This window comes from Hyaloscypha bicolor, assembly GCF_002865645.1.
Source record: "Hyaloscypha bicolor E unplaced genomic scaffold K444scaffold_73, whole genome shotgun sequence".
In the NCBI taxonomy this organism is placed as follows: domain Eukaryota; kingdom Fungi; phylum Ascomycota; class Leotiomycetes; order Helotiales; family Hyaloscyphaceae; genus Hyaloscypha; species Hyaloscypha bicolor.
Window position 1 is genome coordinate 1,400,953 of NW_020194575.1, and position 12,371 is coordinate 1,413,323.

Here is a 12,371-nt window from a genome sequence, read left to right on the forward strand (position 1 = left end):
TAAACTACTCTAATTTATAAAATATATAATAAATCCCTTTCTAGATATCCTAAATATATAAAGCTCTATTAGTTATTAAAGAAATAATATTACTAGTTATCTATAAGTAAGAATATTAATTAATACTATAGTAATTACTATACTTATAAGAGATTATATATACCTAGAAATAAGAAGCCTGGTTTGCTTTATTTTCTTCTAGTTCCTAATTACTTCTAGTAATATATTATTATAAACTTTAAGAGCTATCTAGAAAGCAAATCAGTCTATAATATAATTATTATATTTGTAAATTACTTGTCCAAGTACCTAATTATAATTTCTATACGAGATATAATTATAGCTAAATAGCTAGTATCTCTATTTTTACTTTATATAATATACTAAGTAAGTATTCCAGAAATAATTATATTAAATTAGGAATACTAATTTATATCCGATTTTTAAAGTAAATTCTATACGAGAATTAGTATAAAGCTTAAGCTCTTTATAACTAATTATCCCCAAACGGATAAATAAATGGAGATTATTAATTAGTACTTTAATTAGAGATTATACCCGTATTTTAACTATTATTAGAATAACTAGAATAAATAGGTTACTATAATTAATTATTAATAAGCCTTCCTTTAGTACGAAACTATTAGCTAGTTCCTATTTATAACTAAAAAGGGCTACGAGCCTTATATTTCTCTGGACTAGAACTTCTCTATTAAAGCTAACTTATCTAAAGAGAAACTAAATAGGAATAAAGCTAAAGTATTAGTAAATTAATTATATAAATTATAGTAACTTGCCTAAGGCTATATAAAGCAAGTATAGAAATAATATATAATATAAGCTAATAAATACTGCCGTCTAATTAATTTCAAAGTAGGGAATAAAGTATAGGTTACTATAAAGTACTAGAAATCCGATTATCCGAGCCAAAAGCTAGAGAACTAAATAGAGAGCCTATTTAAGATTCTAGAATAGTATAGCTATTTATTTCTCCTAAAACTACTAGAAACCATAAAGATATATCTAGTTTTCTATATAGAGAAGCTATAAAAAGACTTCTAGAATTCTCTATTAGGTTAAGCAAATCCGGAACTGCCCCTATTAATACTAGAGAATAGTAAATAAGAATATAGTATTAAATAGGTTATTATAGTTAAGCTAGTAAGAAATAGACTAAAGTATAGAATTTAGTAAGTTAGTTAGGATAAAGATCTAGTATAGTATCTAGCTTTAATACTAAGTAATAATTCTCTGGTTTTATAAAGTTTCTATAATAATAATAATAATATACTAGGACCTTTATAAAACCTATAATACTAGCTAGACTATATAAAAAATAATACTTATCTAGAACTATACGGAAATAATAATAAATCCTTCTAGATTATATAGTAAAAGCACCGGCCTTTTATATATAATATCTATATCCGAGATACTAGTTTTACTTTAGAAAGAAGTATAGTACGAAATTAGATAGATTAATAGCTTATATAAAGCTCGGGAACAAGCTTATTATAAAGGGGGAAATAATATTATAATTCCCAGATATTCGGTATCTGAGATATCTTACTAGATACTAGATATCTTCTAGATATATCTAATATAGCCGCCTTACTAGGGAAATATACTTGGAATATACTAGAGATATTTAGAAGGCTAGCCCCTTCGGGACTAGTATACTATAGGATATATATACTCCTTTATAGCCTCCTATATTCTAGTTTTCTCTTCCTTAGCTTTAAATCGTCTTTATAAAAGACCTTTTATCTTATTTTCCAAGCCTTAAATACTATATCTATAATAATTAATAATTTTACTAGACCTAATAGTATTATTCTAACTCTCTTGATTTATAGTACTTTATCTTAAATAATTAAATATAATATCCTATTACTAACTATATTATAATAATTAATAGTACTTAAGAAAGTAATAATAGAAATTCAGAAGCTTTAAGCTAGATACCAGATTATAAATACCCTAAATACCCGAAATAGTTCTAGTATTACTAATATTTATAAACTTCTTTTAAATTCGGATATTCTTATATAATATAAAGAGAATACTAGTTAATCTAGTAATTAGAATAGGCTATATAAGCTAGTAGCTATTAACGGGGAGAACTATATACTAGCTTTACTATATAGCAATATTATCTTTTATTTAATCTCTATAAAGCCCTTTTATATAGGAGATATTAAGGTTATTACTAATGGCCCCGAATCTGAACCTATTTTCGAACTTTATAGTAAGGCTAAAGGTAATACAGATATGATTTCTCCTACTATTCCTACTATTTTACTAAAGTATAGCAAAGAATACTCTTATAAGAACCCGGATATTATAGTATTTCTATAAGATAATAACTTATATAAGAACTCCTATTAAGTTAAAGTTACTAGCCTTTTAGAAAAGAATATATTTGAGATTATTTTTAGATCTCAGGTACTAAAAAAATATATATCTTTAATTCCCGGTTTATTAATAAGATTAAGAATAAGGGTATAAAGAGAGAACTTAAGAAATCGAGACTAGTTATTTAGGCTTATAATAATAATAAGAAATATATAATATTAATATAATTGCCTATTATTTAATATATTAGCTAGAGAATTATTCTTAGTATTACTACTATAATAATAGATATTATAGAACTATATTTATATAATATCTCGCAAGCTTATATCTAATTAATAATCTTGCTTAATTATAATTTTTATATTAACTCACTTTATAAGCTTACTAGAAAGCTAAATCTAAATAATAATTCGGTTCTAAAAGTTATAAAACTATTATATAGTATACCGGAAGCTAGAAACTATTAGTTTAAGACTTACTATTCCTATTATATTAATAAGCTTTCTATAAAATAGTTAACTTATAACCCTTGCCTCTTTTATAATAAATAACTTTTCGGAATTATTAGTTTTTAAACTAATAATTTTATAAAAATAAAATAACTAAAGCTCTAAGAGGCTAAGTTCTTGGCTAAGAAATATAAATGCCTTACTATTAACTATAATCTCAAGTTTAATAGAGATATTATTTATATAAATATTACTAGAATTACTCTTATATAAGAATACTAGTATAAAAACCTTCGAACCGTTTCTATAAAGAATATTACTACTATAAGTAGTAGGGGTACTATTTATTAAGATCTTTCTATTAAGAACTAATATATTACCTAATATACTAGAGAAGTATATATTATATTAGTCTATTAACTAGAAGCTTTATATAACTTATTAATTACTATTTAAGCTATTAAATCCTTGGAAACTAATATAAAGGTACTTAATAAACATATTTAATAACAAATTAAGAATATTACTAAAGAATTAAGATTTGTAAAGCTAGTAAAAAAGTCCTTATATTTAATTATTTTTATAGATACTTTATTTATAAATAATAGAGATCTTTTCTCCTAAATTAAATATATTCTAGTTCTAGTAAATAGAACTAGATATACTAATATTATTTACTAGTTCTCTACTAATTATAAGAGAGTTACTAGAAGTATTCTAGCTTCGGAACTTTATAGTATGACTTATAACTTTAATATAAGCGCTTTAGTCAAATCTATAATTAATAAAGTACTAGAAATAGAACTACTACTAGTAGTTTATACGGATTTGAAGTTATTATATAAATGCCTTATTAAATTAGAAACTACTCGAGAAAAGTATTTAATAATTAATATAATATATTTTTACTAGGTATATAAATAATAAGAGATTATAGAAGTTAAATAAATTAAGGGAAAATTAAATCCTACCGATTTTATAACGAAATTAAAGCTAATAAATATCCTTAAGTACCTAATTAATACGAATACTATATAATTAGATATAAAGAAATAGGTCGAATATAAATAGAATAGGAAATAGATATATGAAATAGAAAGATATTATAAGAAGAGAAGTTATATATAAAAGGCTATAGCCTTTAGTATATAACTAAAATCTCGGAAGTAATATAGATATATAAAGTATTTGGGAAATCTAGTACTAGGCCGGATTAGGGAATTTATATATAATTAGAAAGAAATACTATTTTTTGCGTTTTTAGAGAGTTTCTAGTATTAGTATAGCTATTCTTTTGGGAGTTATATATATAGTTACGAGATACGGGATACGGGATATAGATAATAGAATATAGGTAATAAAATATAGGTAATAGGATATAGGATACAGGATATAGTTATATAACCTCGTATCCTATTAGTAACTCGACTAGTAAACTAGATTTCTTTAGGCTTAGTAGATTTAGGAATTATATATTAATATTATAATACTATAATTCCTACTTCTAAATAATAATAACTTTACTAACTAATATAATAAGTATTTCTATACCTATATAATAGTACTATATATTACTAGTAAACTAATATTAACTAATACGGGAATAATTATAATACTTTACTATTTTACTAGTAAATTTAGTATTATATAATTATATAATAATATATATAATTATAGTAATTAGAATACTAAACTTTTATATTTGTAAGCTTTTCTTCTTATAAGTCTATATTTTTAGTAATATTTTTAGGTATTATAAAACCAAAGTTACCTATTTTACTTTATAGTTTCTTTATAATTATAGATTAAAGCCTTATATTATTTAAGTATATATAATAAAAAAGAATAAATTAAGTTTAGAATACTTTTAAATTCATTTCTAAAAATAAAATAAAAGTATCTAAAATAGTTATAAGGCTTATTTCTTAGTAAAATGCCCTAAAAATATAAACTTATATTTATAGGCTTATTAGTTTAGAATTCTCGAAATAGAATTACTTTATTTTATTTTTTAAACCCAGAAACCCGGTCTTATAATAATAGCTATAATATATTATATTTATTAAAAACTAATCGAATGGGTTTTATTTAAATCCTCTATAAGATTAAAGAATAAATAAGCTTTAAGTTATATTATAAATATAAGATCTAGAGCCTAAAAAGCAAAGTTAAACTATTTTTATTCCGATAATTTAAAGCTAAAGAAAAGAAAAAAATCTTAAAAAAGCTTCGGATTTAAATAATTATAAGCTATATATAAGTCTATATATTAGCTTATGCTTATAATATATAACCTCGACTTATATTTCCCGATTTTAACTCTATATATCTAGCTAGTTCTAATCTAACCCCTATTAGTACTATATATTATAATAATTATAATAGTATATACTATTTAAAATATTTATAAATATTTATAAATAAAGTCTATTATTTTATTTTATTTATTATTTATACTAATTATAATATCTTAATTATTACTAGAATTATTATTATTATTATTATTATTATTATTATTATTATTATTATTATTATTATTATTATTATTATTATTATTATTATTATTATTATTACTTTTATTAAAAATAATAAAATTAGTTTATAAGATATTTATTAATAAAATAATTAATTGAATTATTAAATTATTAAATTATAATATTAAATTTAGTATAAAACTAATCTTTATTTCTTTTATAAGATTTAAGAAAAAAAAAATTTTTAAATAAAAAGCCCTAATAATATATATATATATATAATTAAAGAATTATAAACTTAAAATTTATAATATAAGTAATAATATAATAGTAATATATAAGAGTTATTAATTTCTTTAATTAATACCTGAGGTTTATTATATATAATTTAATTATATATAATCTTATATATATATTATAAATTTAAATTTAAATTCTAATTTTTTATAATATCTAAATAATAATATTAAAGATATAATTTATAATTATATTTATATTTATATATTTTTTTATTTAAATTCTATTTTTATAATAATAATTAAATAAAAATTACTTATATTAATATTATTAGTATAGCTATAATTATTAATAGTTATATAATATAATTATATAATATAAAAATAACTAAAGGTAATAGAATATAGGTAATAGATAATAATTATATAATCTTATATTATATAAATAACTCGATTAGTAGCTAGTTTTTATTAGGCTTAGTAAATTTAGGAATTATATATTAATATTATAATATTATAATTCTTATTTCTAAATATTAATAACTCTACTAATTTTATATAAATAGTATTTTATAATTATATAATAGTATTATATATTTCTAGTAAACTAATACTAATAAGTTTATATATATAAATTAGAGAATAGAATCTTTTAAACTAAAAAAATATCTAGTAACCTATAGTAAAATTAAACTAATTTATATTAAAGAGAGAAATTATCTATTAATTTTATAAAGTATCTAGTAACCTAAAAAAGAAAATAGCTAGCTTTTATTAAAAGCTAATAACTATTTTATTAAAAGAAGGAATTATTTATTAATTTTATAAAAAAGTATCTAGTAATCTAAAAAAAAAAAACTCTAGTTCTTACTAATTAATAAATAATTAGCTATTTAATTAATTATTTATTTAACTATTTATTATTCTTTAAAACTAACTTCTTTTAGTTCTAAAACTACTTTCTTAGAAACTATTTTTTTTATTTATATAATACCCGAATTTACGAAATTCTCTTTCCGGAATATATACTTTATATATGCCCTTAAAGCTCTTTAAAGCTTTAAATTCTCCCGGAATTATAATATTTTACTTCCTAAATTTCTTATTATAAATAAAAATTTTAAAAGCGAAATATTTATTTTAATATCCTTATTAGGTATTTAAATATCTAAATATCTAGATATCTAGCTATTTTTATTACTAAATTTTTTTTATAAATTTATTATAAATTATCTTGTTTTTAAACTTCTTTTATTATAAATTATATATATATTAGAAAGGGCTTAGCCCTAAAAGTTTAATATAGCGGAATTATAAGATAAATATATATAAATAAAAAAAATAGAAAGATAATATTAATCTAATTATTTATAATAATAAGAAAGTTCTAGACTATTTTAATATTAGACTATTCTAATATAAAATAGAGAAACTAACTAATAATAATTTCTGGAAATTATTTAAAAATAATTTTAGTAATTTTAATCTTGAAATATTTAATTAAATAAATTAATATAAACTATATTAATTATAAGCTATTTTATAATATAATAGTATTTATATTAAATATAATAATAAAAGACTTTTTATTATATAATTCTTAGCTAATACTATTTAGGAAAAAGAATAATATATTTGAATTATAGCTAATATTATTATTACTAAATTAGACCTTAATATAGGTTCTATTATTTTATTATATATATTTCTTAATAATATTATAAGAAATTAATATATTAAATTAATTATTATTTATATTTCTTTATTATTTATAATTATTTCTACTAGTATTAGACTATAAAAAGCTAGTAATAATAGATTTCTATTACCTTTATTACTTTTAAATAATTCTTTAAATAGCTTTTTTATTATAAAATTAATTAGAGAAATAATAAAAATATATACTAAAATATAAAAATATAATAGAACTAATAGCAGTTTTAACTAAAAACTTGCTATTTTCTTTAATATTTACTAATATATAAAGCTTTTATTAAAAATACTAGTAAGAGCTTTTTCTATTATATTAAAAGAACTAATATAAAATTATTTTTATAATAATTAGTTCTTTTAATATATATATATATAAAAAGGCCTATATAAATATTTATAGCTTTTTTAAAGGCTCTAGTTTTTAATATTAAAACTTAAATAAGTAAAATACTATTATTATAGTAACTATAATAGCTTAATATTTAAAAAAAAAACAATATTTGAACTTATCTAATTATTAATTAATAACTTATATAAATTATAATATAAACTAGTATCTGTTTTATAAAATACCGAATTCCTATATAATAAGATTATTACTTTTTATTAAAATATACTAATATACTAATATATAGTCTCGGATTCTTTGTCTAATCTCGATTAATTTATTAATAAGCTCTAATTATCTATTACTATTTATAAGAAAAAGTAATAAATTAATATTAATTTACTAATTAATAATACTATTTAAGAAAATAACTAAATAATTATTTATTCGGAACTTATTAATATAATTCTAGTTATAATTATAGCCCCCGAAATAGCTATTTAAATAATTATAAGTCCTATAATTATAATAACTATTCAAATAAGTTATATTTTATATATAGAAAACCCGAATACTATTTTAGAAATATATATTAGAGAAATAAAAAATTAAAAAAAACTTAATTCAGAACCTGAAACCTTTATTAATTTAAGACTTTAAACTTCTATTAATTTAATAAAAAGTTTAGTAATAGCTATTTATAACTAGTAATTAAATTTTTAAAAAATATTATAAAAGTAATAAGAATAATAATAGAAAGAATTATTTAGATAGTATTTTTAAGGCTCTTTTAATATTAATAAATAAAATAGAGAATTAGTATTTAAATTCCTATTTTATTTTAGTTAAAAGCCTTTTAGCTACTTCTATTATACTAATAATTATAGCTAATACTTTTATAAATAACCTTAATCCCCTTTTTCTTATATACTAATTAATAAATAAAAACTATATCTTGAAATCTAATAAATTATTAATAAAACTAGTAATAGAAAATACCTAAATCTTTATAGTAAATAATATTTCCAGATATAATACTTATTACTTTTATAGAATTATAATTAATATTAGAGCCTTTAGATTCTTAATTACTAGTTCCGATTAACTTCAAGCTTTATAGTAAACTAATAATAGTATTAAATTTAATAAAACTACTAAATATTAAATTAATATCTAGTTTAGTATTAGATCTATATTTTCTATTAGATTTATAATAATAAAAATACTAATTAAGTAAATATAATTTTATATTATATTTATAAAAACTTTATTTTTATTTAGATTAGCTAATATAAATAAGCTAAAAGTCTATTTTAATAATTTTACTAACTATTTTATTACTTTTACTAAATATTATATACTTATAATATAATATTTTAAATACTATATTATAAAGCTTTATTTCCGAATTCTTTATTTATAATTCCTGTTTTTTTATAAATATTAATATAGAAGTCTTTAAATACTTTATAAAATACTATAAATAATATTAGAAATTTGAATAATTATTAAAATAATTCAAGTTTAACCTAAAGAATAATATTAGCTTTAACTATTTTATTATTATTAATATTTTCTATATTTCTAGTAAGCCTATATTCTATATTATTAATAAAGATATCCGATATTAAGCCGGCTAATAGCTATAAAATATTAGTATCTTATATATTTAAGATATTTTAAAAAGTATTAGATTAATATTTATTTAGGCTCTTCTAATTAAATTATAGCAGATACTAAAAAGTAGTTTACTAATAAGAAGTTTACTTAATTTATAAATACTATAGATATTAAAATTAAAATTATTTCTATAAAAGCTTATAATTCTATTAGAATTATAGAATATTACTATAATCCGATTTAATATATTTATTTTATTATTATAGCTAAAATTAATAGAATTAATAAAAATATTATATTTTAAATAGCTTTTAAGGCTATTAATAATTCTATAAAACCTAATAGTATTATTTTAATTCTTTTGGTTTATAGTACTTTATTTTAAATAACTAAATATAATATTCTATTATTAATTATATTATAATAATTAGTAGTATTTAAGAAAATAATAATAGAAATTTAGAAGCTTTAAACTAAATATTAAATTGCAAATATTTTAAATACTCGAAATAGTTCTAATATTACTAATATTTATAAACTTTTCCTAAATTCAAATATTTTTATATAATATAAAAAAAATACTAGTTAATCTAGTAATTAAAATAAGTTATATAAGCTTATAATAATAAATAGAAAATCTTATATACTAGCTTTACTATATAATAATATTACCTTTTATTTAATTTCTATAAAGCTCTTTTATATAAGGGATATTAAAGTTATTACTAATAATTCTAAACCTGAATCTATTTCTAAATTCTATAATAAATATAACGGCAGGAATAAAGCAATGGAACGATGCTCAAAGATTAATAATTTCCAATGTCCTACAGAATCTAAAGCTAAGGAGAGAAGGAGTAAGGTGTGGCAGTGGATAAGTAGGTATAGCCAAGACCACTGAAACACCGAGCTTTGGAAGCGAGCTTGGTTTGAACCATAGCTTGGAACCTTAGCTGAAACCAACCCCTTTAGCTGAAACTATGTCTGTATTAACCATATAACACTAGCCGTTACATTACCCCCCCCTCCAAAAAAGCTCGACCCCGAGTACCAGGATATCAAGAGAGTACAGAAGAACAAAGGAAAGGCTAAAGCGAGTATAATAAATCGACAGAATAAAGGAAAAGGACCCTATTTCCAATCGCCAGCCGCAAAATCAGCCCTCTATATACGGTTAAAAGCCGGATCCAAGGTTGGCCCTCCTCCAGAATCGCCAGAATCGCTAGAATCATTATAATGGTCAATTGCGGCAGTCGTAACCCATTTGCAACCAGAACCAGAGGAAGCAGTACTTACAGGAGCCAAGCTATAATTCTTAATAAAGTAATCCTGGGAGCCGTATCTGATACATCTGCCGGTTTGACGATAATACTGGCAGAGCTCCTTTGAGGTGGAACGAGCTGGCATAGCTAGTAAGATTGGCTCAGAGAATAACGTAAGGGCACTAATTGCCGGTGTAACGACGTTAATTGTCAGTTCGCTAACGTCTATAGGGTCACTGGCAATTCTGGGAGCAGTAACGTACGGCGGAGCGGCTGTTTTTGACGAGAGCTGCTAAACCGTACGCAGGAAATCGGCGTAAACCCTGGGTAGAACAAGCTGCTGAGCCAGACGAGAGCGAATTGCGGAATTGAGGCCATTGCGAAAGCTGGAAATTTTATTGACATCTGGCTAGCTTTGGCCATTTGCTTCGTACAGGGTTCGTTCAAACTTGGCAATATAGGCAGGAAGGGAATCGTTGCCTTGGCGGAGGGCATGGAGCTTGTCTTCAGCCTCCGATTGCTTGTTTGGATTGTCGTATACCCGTGAAAGCTGATCCAGGATCGTTTGGTAGTCCCACAATTGAGTATACTCTGTATAGGAGAGCTGTAGCAGAACCATTAATTGGACAGAAGACTCCAGATTGAGGTAAACGTAGTAAAACTGGGCAGTAGAGTCCCCAATTGCCGATCCATCGACAGAGAGCTTGGCCTTGATTAACGGGAGCCAGGTATCGAATCTGTACGTACTTCCAGCGAACTTCTCAGGGTCAGGGAGCTTCGACTTTTGACTGGATTTCGCCGTAGAGGCAGTTAACTGGGCTTGGGTACTAGCGAGGGCAGCTCGCAAGGTAGTGATTTCAGCCCGTAAACCATCGAACTCGCATTGAACTTGCGTTTGGAAGGTATCCATTCTCAAGGGAGTATCGGTAAAGAGGTAAAAAATCAATAAGGTAGTAAGCCAGGGGCTCTAATAAATAATAAGGGGTTAAGCTGGCCAAAATCGAGCTTTTTGATACCTCGTAGGTAGAACTGTAGACAGCGCCACGTAATAATGACAATAATAATAAGGGGGCTCCGCATGAAAGCGGGCTAGTGGACAGGAGTCCCAATAATAATGACAATAACTACCGTCCGAAAGGTAGGAGCTTTAGATCATGTAACGGCAGGAACAAAGCAATAGAACGATACTCAAAGATTAATGATTTCCAATATCCTATAGAATCTAAAGCTAAGGAGAGAAGGAGTGAGGTGTGGCAGTGGATAAGTAGGTATGGCCAAGACCACTGAAACGCCGAGCTTTGGAAGCGAGCTTGGTTTGAATCATAGCTTGGAACCTTAGCTAAAACCAACCCCTTTAGCTGAAACTACGTCTGTATTAACCATGTAATACTAGCCGTTATAATAAAGCCAAAAATAATACAAGTAGAATTCTTTCTATTATTCCTGCTATTTTATTAAAATATAATAGAAAATACTCTTATAAGAACCCTAATATTATAGTATTTCTATAGAATAATAATTTATATAAGAATTCCTATTAAGTTAAAATTACTAGCCTTTTAGAAAAGAATATATTTGAGATTACTTCCAGATTTTAAGTATTAGAAAAAATTTTAATTTTTAATTTTTAATTTATTAATAAAATTAAAAATAAGAATATAGAAAGAGAACTTAAGAAATCGAGACTAGTTTTTTAAGCTTATAATAATAGTAAAAAATATATAATATTAATATAATTACTAATTATCTAATATATTAGCTAAAGAGCTATTCTCTATATTATTATTATAATTATAGGAACTATAAAGTTATATTTATAAAATATATTATAAGTTTATATATCTAACTAATAACCTTATTTAATTATAATTTCTATATTAACTTATTTTATAGGCTTATTAAATAGCTAAATCTAAATAATAATTCGGTTC